The following is a 13,518-nucleotide window of genomic DNA, read 5'->3' as shown; positions in this document are numbered from 1 at the left end:
TGGTAATGCCGGATCCTTAACCCACTGAACGAGGACAGGGACTGAACTTGCATCCCCACAGACACTACGTTGGGTTCTTAATCTGCTGAGCCACAATGGGAACTCCCTGGGTCAATATACTTTAAGGTGTTCCATAATCTATTTTTCAACCTTATTTCTCACTGTATATTACACAGACCAATATATAGAAGGAAGACAATAAACACCAGGTTCCATCCACAGTAGTATGTGTGTGGCAGCCAATAGGGCTTAGTAAGGGCTATTTTCACCATTCCTTTGTGCTAGTCTATAACTTAAGCAAAAATATTTACAACCCCTTCTCTCCAAACGCATGGGTCCACATCCCAAGCTCACTTTAGTTATTCATCTTGTGACTTCCTGACTTGTAGAGGGTCATGCTTGTCTTCTATAGCCATCTTCACTCAAATGCAGTCCAAATTTCACCCTTTTCTTCTGAGCTCTCCAGCTTCTTTTATCTTTCTCATCCAAAAATAACTATAGTGAATGCTCCAGATGAGTATATCTAGTACTATATTATTTTGCATTATTTACAAATCATGGCAGAGAGGTTTATTAGTCTCCTCTCTCCAACTTGTCACATACCATAGGACTATGATCATGTATAGGCAAATAGCAAGTATTCAAATATATTTTTGACAAATCTATAATTATCTTTCATGGTTCTTTGTTTCTTTCTCTTAAATTATCACAATTCAAAAACTAATGAAAACATGGTAAAAAAAAAAAAGATTATCAAAACATTGCTCCCGTGAAAAATTATTTAAAATTCCTCTAGTTTGCAGATATCCATTTGGATGTTCTTGGAATGAAAGGCCAACATGGTTTAGTCAAAGATGGAAATGTTCTCATATTTATTTGATCTCTGGGATCAGTTTTGCAGTTCTGGTTGACTTTAAACTTCATGGGAGTCATTTTGCAGGAAATTGCAAATTATTCTGCATCAATTTTCTTTGTCTCTTATTCAATGCTGCCCTAACTTAAAAGGCAGCAAGACTCTTTTTATTTTTATTTATTTTTGTCCTGAGGGCTGTTGTAAATTGATTTGGGTGGGAGTGGAAGGGTTGGGAGTAAAGAGAACTGCTTCTTACCATCACACAAATTCCTCTTCACTTTTTGAATGTCTCATCTATTCTAAGAGTAAATGCTTCAAATTAAAGAAACTGATTTGATTTTCTTTTAGAGTATATCCCTTTATTTGGATTATATTTGGGCACAGTTAAGTTTTCAAACCTGCTCGTTTTAATGTAGTCAGAATATCATCATTTACGTATTCGTTCTATTGCACTAATATCTCCCAGAAGTTAAAGCAATATCCTCTTAATGTTTACTTAGTACTTGTTTCAAAAAAAGATTGAATCAATCTAGTAAGAAGAACCTCAAGTACCTGTGTTTCTTGTCTGTTATTATACATGTAGCAGATTGCCAAGGTCCTAGAAAGGCAAAAGTCCAAACTCTAAAGGGAGAATGCAATGTTCTGTTTCTACATCTTGACCAGCAATAATAGCTGAAGGGTAGGAGCATGTGAAGGTACAATTTCATTTTTCCCAAAGCTTTGTTGGAGGTATAGAAGAAACAGTCTAGACATGATACTGGATTAAGAACTAACAACAAGAGGTTAGTGGATTATTATAGCAGGAAAGAATAATCTTCTGAATACTTTGTTGGGCTTACCTTGGATGTCAAATGTCAGCTCTTTTTCTGCACATGTTCTCAAGACAATAGCATTGTTGATAGTTTTGCCTGTGCATTTGCAAGCATGCTTTGTTGGAACCAGTCTGCCTTTGGCACATGGAGGCAAGACTGTAGTTGAAACAGCAGAAAGGAAATGCCAGGGAAGTTTCTCCAAAACTATAATATCTGTTTACATTTTTGTGTGGGGGAGAGAAACAGCCACTTGTTAAGAGACAAAGTACTGAAAACTATGTCACAAGCTGTAACTGTCACAAAAACTTGAAATGTATATTGTTTTGGGGAACTTGGCACAAGGTGCTTGCTCAGGAATAGCCCTTTGGGTTAGTCATCTATTGAGTCGGCTTCTGAGGAGGCTTTTTGTCAGATTGGGTGATAATATGAAGAGAAAGATAGAAAGAGGCTGGAGGATGTGTTCTCTAGGGTTGTGTTTCACAGACACTTCAGATATGTTGCCCCAGATCTTTAAAGGGATGAGTTATTCCCAAGTACACTCTCGACCTTTGTAACAAATGTTTTTGCGCTCTCCATTTGCCATTTCTACAGTGTAGGCTCAGAGAAGACAGAGGGTATGGATTTCCTTTGAAAATCTTGGTAAGCCAAGGGTGGTGTTGGGAGCACAATGAGCCTTGGGGATTTCGAATGTGTGATATCAGCACTGGACATGTGGATTTGCAAACCCTTATCACGTGTCTTTCAGAAACGAACAGCAGTACTGGTGATAACAATTCCCCCACGATGGGACTGGGTCTCATAACCCGTATTCCTTATTTTCTGCTCTGGGATGAAACAAATTTTTAAAAAGTTAAGTAGGTTCTAGCCACGGGTAGTCCTTAAATAAGTACACGATCTTTGAAAACAAAGAGTCAAGGGTAATTATCTTGGTAGGTCGATTGTCCCCGCTTTGCAAATGACCTCCAAAGACAAGGAGATTTAGTGTGTGTGTGTGTGTACTTTATTTGACCTGTGCTCCTCTCTGATCGTGATCATTTTACCTACCTATCTGCTTGTGGAATTTCACTGTGTAAAGGTTATTCCTTTTTTTTCTGTCCAAATGATGTATAGGCATGTTGTACTTTATTAAAAAGCTACCGCTTTTCATTGCAAAGCTATGTGCATTCCTACGGTAGTTGAAATGATTGGGATATCCTTATTTATTTATAGCCATATAGGTAATACCATAAATAGAAGACATGCTGATTATAGTTTTTCTCTTTCATATTTCAGTAGGTCATAAGTTCCTCAAAAACTTTTTTTCCAGGGCAAAAAAAAAAAAAAATCATACTAGATAGTTTCTTTGTCCTGCTTTGACAGAGTTGAGCTATATAACTTAAGTAATTTGACATTACTCAAATATAAAACAAATGCAATTATTCTCCTTCTAAGAAAATGGTTTTGAACTTTAACTCAAAGCCAATAGAAGCTAAAAACTTCAATCTCTCCATGATTATAGTTCTCGCCAGGGAAGGAGAACAGAGCCAAGTCTAAAGAATAACCATTAAATATTCTTTTCACATTTTAAAGATTTTAAAATGCTGAAAATTATAGTTTTGTGTGTCAGCGCTACGGTTAGACCATCTTACTGACTTCATAAGTCTTTTTATGTTTTTAAAGACATAAAGAGACTGGAATAAGACATGTCCAATTAAATGCACCTTACATACAGAAAATACCTAACACAATTCCTGATTTAAAAATTTGTGGAGCCACTGAAGTCAGAGAGTGATGCTACTATACATTGCATATATGTTCCAGGCTGATAATGCTGTCTTCAGTACTTAGGATGAATTGGGAAGAAAGAACAGTCATCAGTAAATCCAATCAGCTGCTTTTGAATGGCTGGAGTGAATTAGCCAGCAGCCATCAGGTTGGACAGGAAGAAACTGATGAAAAATCCCTCATAATCCAAATGGATAGAAATTAGAAACCGAACTGAGGAAGCAGAAGGGAAAAGGAGAATTGAAGACTTGATGTTTAAAACCTGAACAACTCTGGGCATTATAATGGCACTGATCTCTACGGAATGCAGATGGAGAATGGGTATTGAAGGAAAATGTATTCCATTCGAACAAGAATAGTCTGAGGTGCGTGCCACTGCGGTTATAGCTAGGCAAATGGAAATCTAGGTCTAGCCTGGGCTTAAAAACCAAGTGAAATATGAAACACAAGGGTAGAGGCCATAGGTAAAGGCAGAAAGAAGGAGACTGCAGGGCAAGAAGATACTCTGAATGAAACTATCCACCACCTCACACCCTGCCCCCACTCCTTCCTCTACACCTCTAGATTCCAAAAGAAATTAGACATTAAGCAGACAAAAAAGTGCTTGGTTGGAAGAGGCGCTCTAAATCAGCACAACCTTTAGAAAGAGTGTTCCACCTGCTTCTTCCTCTGTCTCAACCTTGCTTGGTTTACCTAACATCTCTCCCCAACTGTCACAATGTACACGTACATGTTTATTATCTGACTCCACCCCATTAGAATGTATGATTCTCAGAGTTCAAGATTTACCTGCTTCGATCATGATGGTACTTCAGCTCTCAAAAGCATGATTTTTTAAGAGCTGAATGAAGGTTTTACATGATAAAAACTCTGAAGAACTTTAGTTAGAGGTAGGATAGGCACGGAGACATTGAGAAGGGCATGGAGGATTGTCTGGTAATTCTCATTACTGTAGAAGAGCAGCATTCATCAACATTCATAGATGACATATTGTCAACGGTTAATTTATCTTCTAACTCACAGTGATGAGGTCAGGCTAGGGAACAAGCAGAGGTAAGGGACATGAAGTTGGCCCTGGTGACATCTCCATCTGCAGCACACACCTGCAAACTGGCACATTAGTGGGGTCTCCACCTGAAGGAGAAGCCAGAGGAATAGAAAACTTCTGTATGGTCTCCCTCCCTATCAAAGTGGATTGCTGCTCCTTGCAGAAATCCATCAAGTTTCCTCTCAAGGGGGCAGCAAACAATATCAGAAACTCTGTATCAGAGGCTTCCTCTTCCAGGGGACCAGAATGAGACAAGCAGAAAATTATCACGAGAGAAAAAGTATTTGACTTATGAGAAGATACAGGAGTCAGCAATTGTATAGCAAAATATTCAAGGGATCAGCACATTTGTGAAAAGAAAGCTGGTAACCGATGAAAGAATAACATGCAACTGCTAAAAGCTGTACAGTGATAAAAACACACATTTGTAGAATGAAAAACCACACTGGAGGCTGTAGTGAGAACATTGAACACTTGGAAAATTGAATGAATGAAATAGAAAGTAAACCAATAAGTTCTCCCATTATAGAGAAAAAAAAATTGATGAGTGAGATAAAAGAGAAGAAAAGGGATTCAGGAAGTATAGTACATATAAAATAAGAATCTCAAAAAGATAATAAAATAATTTTTTAAAGAGCAAAAAAATACCTATAAAGAATATTCCAACAATGAAAAAAAGAAAAATGAAAAAGAAGTAGAGATACACCATAACCACCATTTAAATGAATAATAAATTTTCCTAATATAATGTCAAGCTTGTCTGCAGATTTGAAGTGCAGAAACGTTATTTTCACTCTTCATGTGCAAAGAAAATAGAAATATTTTTGACATTGCAAACCACTAATACTCTTTGGAAAAACTACTCCAAGGCAAATTACAGTTGCCTGAGATATAAATTAAAATTTAAAACTCAATTGTGGTGATTAGTGTTAAAAGACTGTACAAGCAGCAATGAAGTCACCAAAACAATTTTCAAAAAAAAAAAAAATAAGGCTGGGAGTTCCCATTGTGGCTCAGCGGAAATGAATCTGTCTAGCATCCATGAGGATGCAGGTTTGATCCCTGACCTTGATCAGTGGGTTAAGGATAAGGAGTTGCCATGAACCTGTGCCATGAAGTCTGTGACCTCACAGATACGGCTCTGGTCTGGCGTTGCTGTGGCTGTTGCGTAAGCCCCTAGCCTGGAAGCCTGGAAACCTCCATATGTGTGGCCCTAAAAAGACCAAAAAAAAAAAAAAAAAAAAAAAAAAGAGAGAGAGAGAGAGAGAAATATAAGGTCAAAATTATAATGTTATTATGATAAGCAGGTGATAAATTCCAAATTACATGGATGATATTGGGACATAGGAACTAGGAGTAGGGAAGAGTGAGGAAAGGTAAAGTATGGTAAATCTTTGACCCTTGCAGAGTTTAATAGATACTATTTTCTTCTTAACATTTATGTTAAAGAAAAAAATCTATAGGAAACTAAGAGTAGAAGAAAAATAAGCTTTTAACTTACAAATCATTAGAGCAAAGGGAACACATATCAGAAAAATGAAGGAAAATTTTTTTTTAATGAGGCAGAAAAGAAGAATGGACATAAAATCACAGAGACTGGTTAATGTATAAAATCTAGCATTTGAGATCTGTGATGGCAATGATAATTTGAACCCAGTGGAGTGGATTTAGTCAACCATTGACTCAGGGCAAGCCCTCAGAGACCTAGAACCTGATGAATGGGAAGCCAGAACACCATGGAAAAAATACTGCAATGCCACACCCAGGATAGATAGCAGTAATTCCCTCCACTGGTCACAAAGAGGGCTATAGCCATTTACCAAAATCACTGTCCTATAGGGAAATGTATCCTTATGGAAGAGTACTCAACAAAATAGGATCAAAAATTAAGGAAGAGGAAGACGTGGGATGTAAGAAGTAGAGGTTAACATAGAAAGATAATGAAAGAAAGTCCCAGATCACTTTGTCAGAGCTTTAAAGAGCAAACAGTCTTGATAAAAGCAGAAGAAAAACCTCCAGGAACTAAATGAAAGAATGTGAGCACTTGGGGAAAAAATATGGCTAAGAGGAGACTGATAGTTCTGATAGGACATCTGGCAAGATAGATAGATGAAATATAAAATATATAATAACATGTACATATTATAATAAAAATAGATATATAAAAGTTTTATCAGAAAAGATGCATAATGAAGTAGTATTACTTAAGAATAAACGTATACAAACTAGAAAAATAACCATGATCCATATTATATTCAAATGTCATATTAAAATCTTCTCATAGCCATAATTTAATAAATAGAAATTTAACTAAAGGTTGATATATAGATGTATTTGGGAAAAAAAATTTTAATTTTATTTTGGAATAATGTATCTGAATTCTCTCTGATCATAAGACAATCATGTATATTTATCAAGAATTTACTTCAGGAGTTCTCTTGTGGTGCAGAGGGTTAAGGCAGTGGTAGGTTTGGGTTGCTGCTGTGGTGCAGGTTCAGTCCCTAGCCCAGGAACTTCCACATGCCACAGGCAGGACAAAAAAAAAAAAAAAGAATTTCCTTCAGATTTATGAAATCAGAATATATGTTAGCTAATTGGTACACTTAATAACTTTTTTTTAATGTACTCTACAATTTCATTTTAGAATCAAAAGGTGGAATTTAATAAAATTTAAGTATCAAAAATGATTTATATTTAAAATTTAGAAAAAAATATTGCTAAATAAATGTTTTGCCACAGGAGACAGCAAAACCATAATAACACTACATAAAAAAAAAGTACATTTTGCATCAATTAACTAAATGAGGAAGCTCAATACAAAAATAAATACACAAAATATTAGAAAGAGAATGAGGGACAATCTTTTTAATCTTTTAGTATAGAAGATTCCTAAGCAAAGCACAAAATCATGAAGCCACAAAGAAAGAAAATCAAAAGTCTTGCTCACATAAAAATAAATATCCATGTACAGTGACAAACTTACCAAACAGAATTAGATGATAAATTCTACAGCAAGTTTAGCTTTTAATTTTATTTAGGATTGGTAACTATAAGATATAAAATCACTTCTAACATTAATATGAAAAATACAAAAAAACCCTCAATCCAAAGTGAGCAAAGGAAAATAAGAAAATATGAAGAAATGTAATAGTCAAATAAACATTTAAAAAATACCCAACTCCACTAGTTAACATAGACATGAAAAGAAAGCAGAAATCAGCAATTAAACTAAGAAAAATTAAAAGTGCTGATGATGTCTAGTCTGTGTAAATAAATTAGAATCACAGTATCTATCAATATTTAAAAGGTATATATCAATTCAGCAATTTTATTTATAAAAATTTACTCAACATGTATACAAAGACCTATGTAAAAAGATAATCACTGCATCACTGATTTTAAAACACCATTCTAAAAGGAATAGCTAAATTTTGATATAATCATACACAGAATTATTACACTTCTGTTTAAAAAAATTAAAAAAGAGCATCAAAAGCAAATAGGCAAACAACAAGTGTCTTGACGTGGTAAAACCTATGAGATGACTTACTACGTGAAGAAGAACTAACATGCAAAGCCATACATAGTGGATGTCTCATTTAATTATAATAAAACTACTTAAGTTCACTCACTTTCTCTTCCTCTTTTATAAACACACACATAAATATCCACATACCACACACGTTAGAGGTATAACTGCATATGCAGCTACTTTTGTGTATATACACATCTCTATAGGTATATATTTGTATAAGTATATAGATACATATACATGTATATGGGAATGTATGAATGTTGATTATACCGTAAACATGAAATCTGCAAGATTATGAACAATAGCCTTAACAGTAATTACCTCTTTGGAGAAGGGCAGTTTGGGCAAAGCGGAGGGTGAATTTAATTTTTTTCCCTTATATAACTTCATATTTTCACATTTTTACGGTGGTCTAGTAATTAGAGAAATAACTGAGATACTATTTCACTGATTAGATTAACAAATTTTCCTTTCCCCTATATAAGTGATTTTTAAAAATTAAAGCATAGTTGATTATTTACAATGTTTCTTCAATTTCTGTTGAGGAGCAAAGTGACCCAATCACACACAGTTCTCTGTGCTGTACAGTAGGATCTCATTTCCCATCCATTCTAAATGTTACAGTTTGCATCCACCAACCCCAAATTCCCCATTCATCTCACTGCCCTCCCCCTGACTACAAACTTGCTCTCCATGTCTGTGATCTGTTTTTGTTCTATAGATAGGATCATCTGTGCCATATTTTAGATTCCACATATAAGTGATATCATATGGTATTTGTTTTCCTCTTTCTGACTTACATAAAACAAAAATCTCTAGCTTCATGCATGTTGCTGCAAATGGCTTTATTTGTCCTTTTTACGGCTCAGTAGTACTCCATTGTGTATATATACTACATCTTAATCCACTCATCTGTCAACGGACATTTGGGTTGTTTGCATGAAACAAGCTAAAGATTAACAAACGTAAAGAAAATTTCGATAATATAAAAAGTTGGCAAGGATTTTGGAAAATACCCTCAAGAAACCTCTGCGCAAACCCCATTCTTGAGGCCAAGGCACAGGGGGTGGGAATCTTTGGGCTCGGAGAGCTCATGGAGGAGGAGACTGTGTACAGGTGTGTTTACCAAACCATGAACAATGCTGGAAAATTTGACAATGCTTTTTAAAACTCATTATATATTTTTAATAAAAATTACAATGAAACCTTTGAAAATTCAGAACATTAAGATAAATTCATTCCCCTCCAAAGCATGACTCTTATACATAGGTCCACCTATGTTGCTGCAAATGTCAATATTTCATTCTTTTTTTACGGCTGAGTAATGTCTCATTTTATATATATATATACACAATTTATATATGTATATATATATATTTATATACATATATATATATATAAATTGTCTTAATAAAACATATATATCATATCTTCTTAAAATCTGTTGATGGGCACTTGGATTATTCCATGTCCTGGCCATGGTAATCAGTACTTGTACATCTTGCACATGGTCCTCTACCCAGACTCCCTTATTTCTATCTTGTTACAGTTACTACCTGGTTCTGGAACATTATTCGTGGTCTATCAACATATCTGATGCCCGTCTACTTTTCATTTTACCATTTCCAGGTTAACTTCCCATTCTCCAACTGCAATGGCACTCAAGCCAAAAGGAACAACAAATTTCTCTACTGCTTCCTGTACATTCTTTTTCTTGTTCTATTCCTTCTCTCTAGGAGTGATTTTTATTCTTTTCCCTGACTGATTCATTCTTCCATGGTTTTTAAACTTCAGTTCAAGAGATACCTTTATGAGTTCACCAGTTCTGGGTTATGCGTCCTTTCTACACGCCCTCAAAATCAGGGCTTAGGTAATTAACTCACATACATCAACAATCTCAAGCTAATATAAATATGGAATTTTTGCTGAGGGAGGGGTAGAGTAGATAGGTGGTATTAGGGGTAGCAGAGGAGGTGAGTAGGGATGCAGAGAGAACACTCGGGTCCTGACCTTCTCATTCAAGCTGCAGCAGGAAGCTCTGAACTTTTTCTATCCCGCAAGCGAATTAATTTTCTTCATTTCCTAGTTTCTTTGATACTGGGTTTTCTCGTGCTTTTAGTGTGAAAAGTCCAAATTGAATCAAGGAGGTAACACAAGTATTTCAGTAAAATGTATCCGTTAGTACATTTGATGGGGGAAACTAGGACATGGCGGTAGCATGAGTTTGGAAATTTGTTAAGGTCTCATTTCATATCTATGCTGAACATCAACTGCATATGGTAGTTGATTCAAAGTCACTCTTGACATGTATCATCTTTACCATCTTTGTTTACACTTTCTCAAAGTTACAGATGATGGAAGGTATCATGAGTGGTTTATGACTGAGGTTTAATACTTTATGGGATACTGGCTTGGAATTTGAAATCTGAAAGCTGTCTTGACATTTTCCTGATGTCTTTATTGTCTCCTTGGTCAGCCTCAAGTTGAATTCTACCTTCATTTCCCCCCTTCCTTTCTCCCTTTTCTTACTACTGGGAAAATAAGGCTAATAATTCAATAAAAGAAACACTTAGCTAACAAGAGACCCTTCAAGCAGATGTCATCTTCTAATGGAGAATTATTGCACTATATATATTATCATAGCTAGAGCAGAACCACTTTGAGGAGAAAAATGACTTGAAAGTTGTTTCTTCTCTATATATTTTTGCTTCAGAAATAGGAAATATTAAGTCTGCTAGGCTCCTACTTTGTAGTGAAAAGAAAGAATATGGAAGAGCAAAGTTAATATATATTAGAAAAAAAATTCTATTGAGGTAGTATTCCCCATGTCATTACTAAAATTAGTCCGATAAGGAATCCGCAAAAGATATTATTTGACTACAATCATGAAGAATATTTTTAAAAATCCAACAAATATTTAACATAAATTTTTTTCCTGGTTAAGTAATAATACATGTTCCTTATAGTGAATCTGAATATTTAAAAAGAACTACAATCAATATATCAGGCTTGAGGTTGGCACTCAAATGTGTAAATGAGCAGGATAAAGGTCAAAGGACTAAACACAGTTTAGTTAGTGACTAGTTTTAATTTTGTGGACAAAAGTATTCCAGGACCCCTAAATTTGTAGCTCCTTAGTGGCAAATACCCTTTGGCATGTAGAAGCTTCTTTTATCTAAACTCAAAGTTCAGTAACTGTGTGCTATAAATCTGTTGAAAGTTGGTCTAGCACAGGGGTGGGGCTAGTACAGAGTTTTCTTCCTTTTCCCCTCTAATAAATAATTAGCTTTGTGAAGGTGGAAAAAATGGATCAATGTCTTAAAAAACCCTGACAAAATTGGGAGCTGGGTAGAAGCCAACAGAGATGCCAAGGAAAAGCATCACCAACCTACTGCTGATCTGAAATGCTGCCTGACCCAAGAGTGGATCTTCCACCCACGCAGACTTTTGTAAATGCAATTCCCATTGGTACGTGGTTAACAGAATGTGCTCTGCCTGCAACCGGCGTGGGTTGGATGCCAATTCGTCAGCTGATTTTGTGATCCTTGGCCAAGTAAATACTTATTTTGTCAATTCCTCAATTTCCCTGTCTGCCAAATATAGAAAATGTGACATTATTAACTGATAGGGTGATTCTGTATGAATTGAATGATGAAATCCATGCCAAATTTAATGATGAAATCCATAGCCTACCACATTTTAAGTAGGCAGTAAACACACTCTAAACATTAAGTATTATTGAGCCTAAATATTTGCACATCACCAATTATTTATAGAACTAATGACCATGCGCATAACCCCTAAATAACTTGGTTGTTTAATGACTGGTAGAGCCTCAATTGATACACCCTCAAAGTTATGCCACAGAATGTGAAACAGATTATTTCCAATAACTTAAGTATTTGTTACACGGGCATTTCCAGAGTTTGGCCAGCGATTTTAAAGAGCCATAAATACTTACCCAGCTGCGTGAGCATTCCTTTTCCATCACCCCCCCCCCCAAAGCTCAGATCTGCAGTGTTAAGTAAAAATACTCTCGTCTTCCTTTCTTCCACCTCCAAGCAAACTGCCTGCACTAGAGGGAGACTGGGGTTCTGCTATTTTGAACTTAACAAATGAAAAAGGGATTTTTCTATTTTTTTTTATTCGATGGACCATAATTTTTAGGTAGCCTCTGATGTATATATCATATCATCACATAAGACTCACGTGAACTTCAAAGGGAACAGCACACAATGGCACACAAAGTGGTAAGAAACATTTCCAGGACATAATGAAGTATTATCTGAAGCAGTGCTGAAGCAGATGTCTTAGGAGAGGAAACGGTAGCAATGCACCAAACACAGGAGCTGCCGAAATCTGGCCTGGGTCACTCAGCCTTAATGAGATCATGCTGACGGCCAACCAGAAAGGCAGTGCTGGGGGGCTGGGGGGCTGGGGGGGAGAAAGAAGAAAGGAGGGAAGAAAAAGCAGGAGCTACCACTTTTGCTAAGGCCAGTTTGTACATGTGACTTATTGGCAGAAAGGGCTGGTCATTCATAAATCTTCCCCAGTTTCAGGGCACTGGGGACATTGGAAAAGGACCAAGACCCACATTGGCATGTAATCTAACAGGAACCCATAAAATTATGTGGGGCCCTGGAAGAGAGCCTGGGCCCAAGGCTCCTGAGGCATGGGCATTTCCCTCCAGTTCCTGTTAAAAGAGGAACTCAACTACATTTGAGTCCTTCTACCTTCATCACAGCAACGTCAGGGCACTCCTGCTCCCATCGAGGGAGGTGAAGAGGGATTTTTAGCACTGAGGAGACTGCCTTGGCAGCAGTGCAGTTTGCCTCTAAATCTTCCCCATTGCCTCTGAGAAAACTCCGAGTCTCCATGTGCTGGGGGTGGGGTAAAGGGGGCAGAACTGGATTGAAGGTCTAGTATCCCAAATATCATTCTAGGAAAATCTCCTTGGTTACAAGATTCCTCAGGGCTACAGCTCCTATGCTTGGGCTTTGGATGGGAAATGCAGAAGGCTACCCATTTAGCTGAGTACAAAGAGTAGGGATCCTGTAGGGAAAGAGACATGGCAGGGGTAAAAGGATCAAGACCCATTATTTTTAATCTCCCTGGACCTCTTGTGTGACTGCGATACTGAACTTTTAGACGAGTATGAAACAAGACGTGGTAGGAAAATATAACTTTGGGAGAGAAAACACATTTTATCGCCCTCTACCCAGAGCGCTTTAGAGTGGCTAACGCTGATTGCACCTGAGGATTACCCACTGCCCACGGCCTTTGTTGATGGGTTGTTAAAGGGTCTGATTAATGGAGCAAATGTGGTTTTGGCATAACAATCAAGATGGGCTCTTTAGACAAAGCAGGATTTGTCTGCTATACCCAATGCCCATTCAAGATAGACAGGTCAACATTTTGAAAATGGAAAACAGATGTTTCATACAAAGCTTTAAAAGTGTCAGGTATAGATGAAGGACCCTGAGCTACTCGATTCAAGAAGGGGATG

At 36.6% G+C, this 13,518-nt stretch overlaps 2 long non-coding RNA genes across 11 annotated transcripts in view; one reads left to right on the top strand and one right to left on the bottom strand.

Moving 5' to 3' along the window:
* LOC102158976 (uncharacterized) overlaps window positions 1–13,518 on the bottom strand; it is a 928,007-nt gene that overhangs the window by 91,539 nt on the left and 822,950 nt on the right. The window lies entirely within an intron of this gene.
* LOC110261984 (uncharacterized) overlaps window positions 1–13,518 on the top strand; it is a 229,611-nt gene that overhangs the window by 149,100 nt on the left and 66,993 nt on the right. The window lies entirely within an intron of this gene.

Source organism: Sus scrofa, chromosome 8 (assembly GCF_054392235.1).
Source record: "Sus scrofa isolate SSC_HxYL_T2T_F1_AM1 chromosome 8, Sscrofa_HxYL_maternal_Yorkshire_Landrace_v2.0, whole genome shotgun sequence".
NCBI classification, from domain to species: Eukaryota; Metazoa; Chordata; class Mammalia; order Artiodactyla; family Suidae; genus Sus; species Sus scrofa.
The sequence above is the reverse complement of the archived record's forward strand: the minus strand, read 5'-3'. Positions and strand labels throughout refer to the sequence as shown.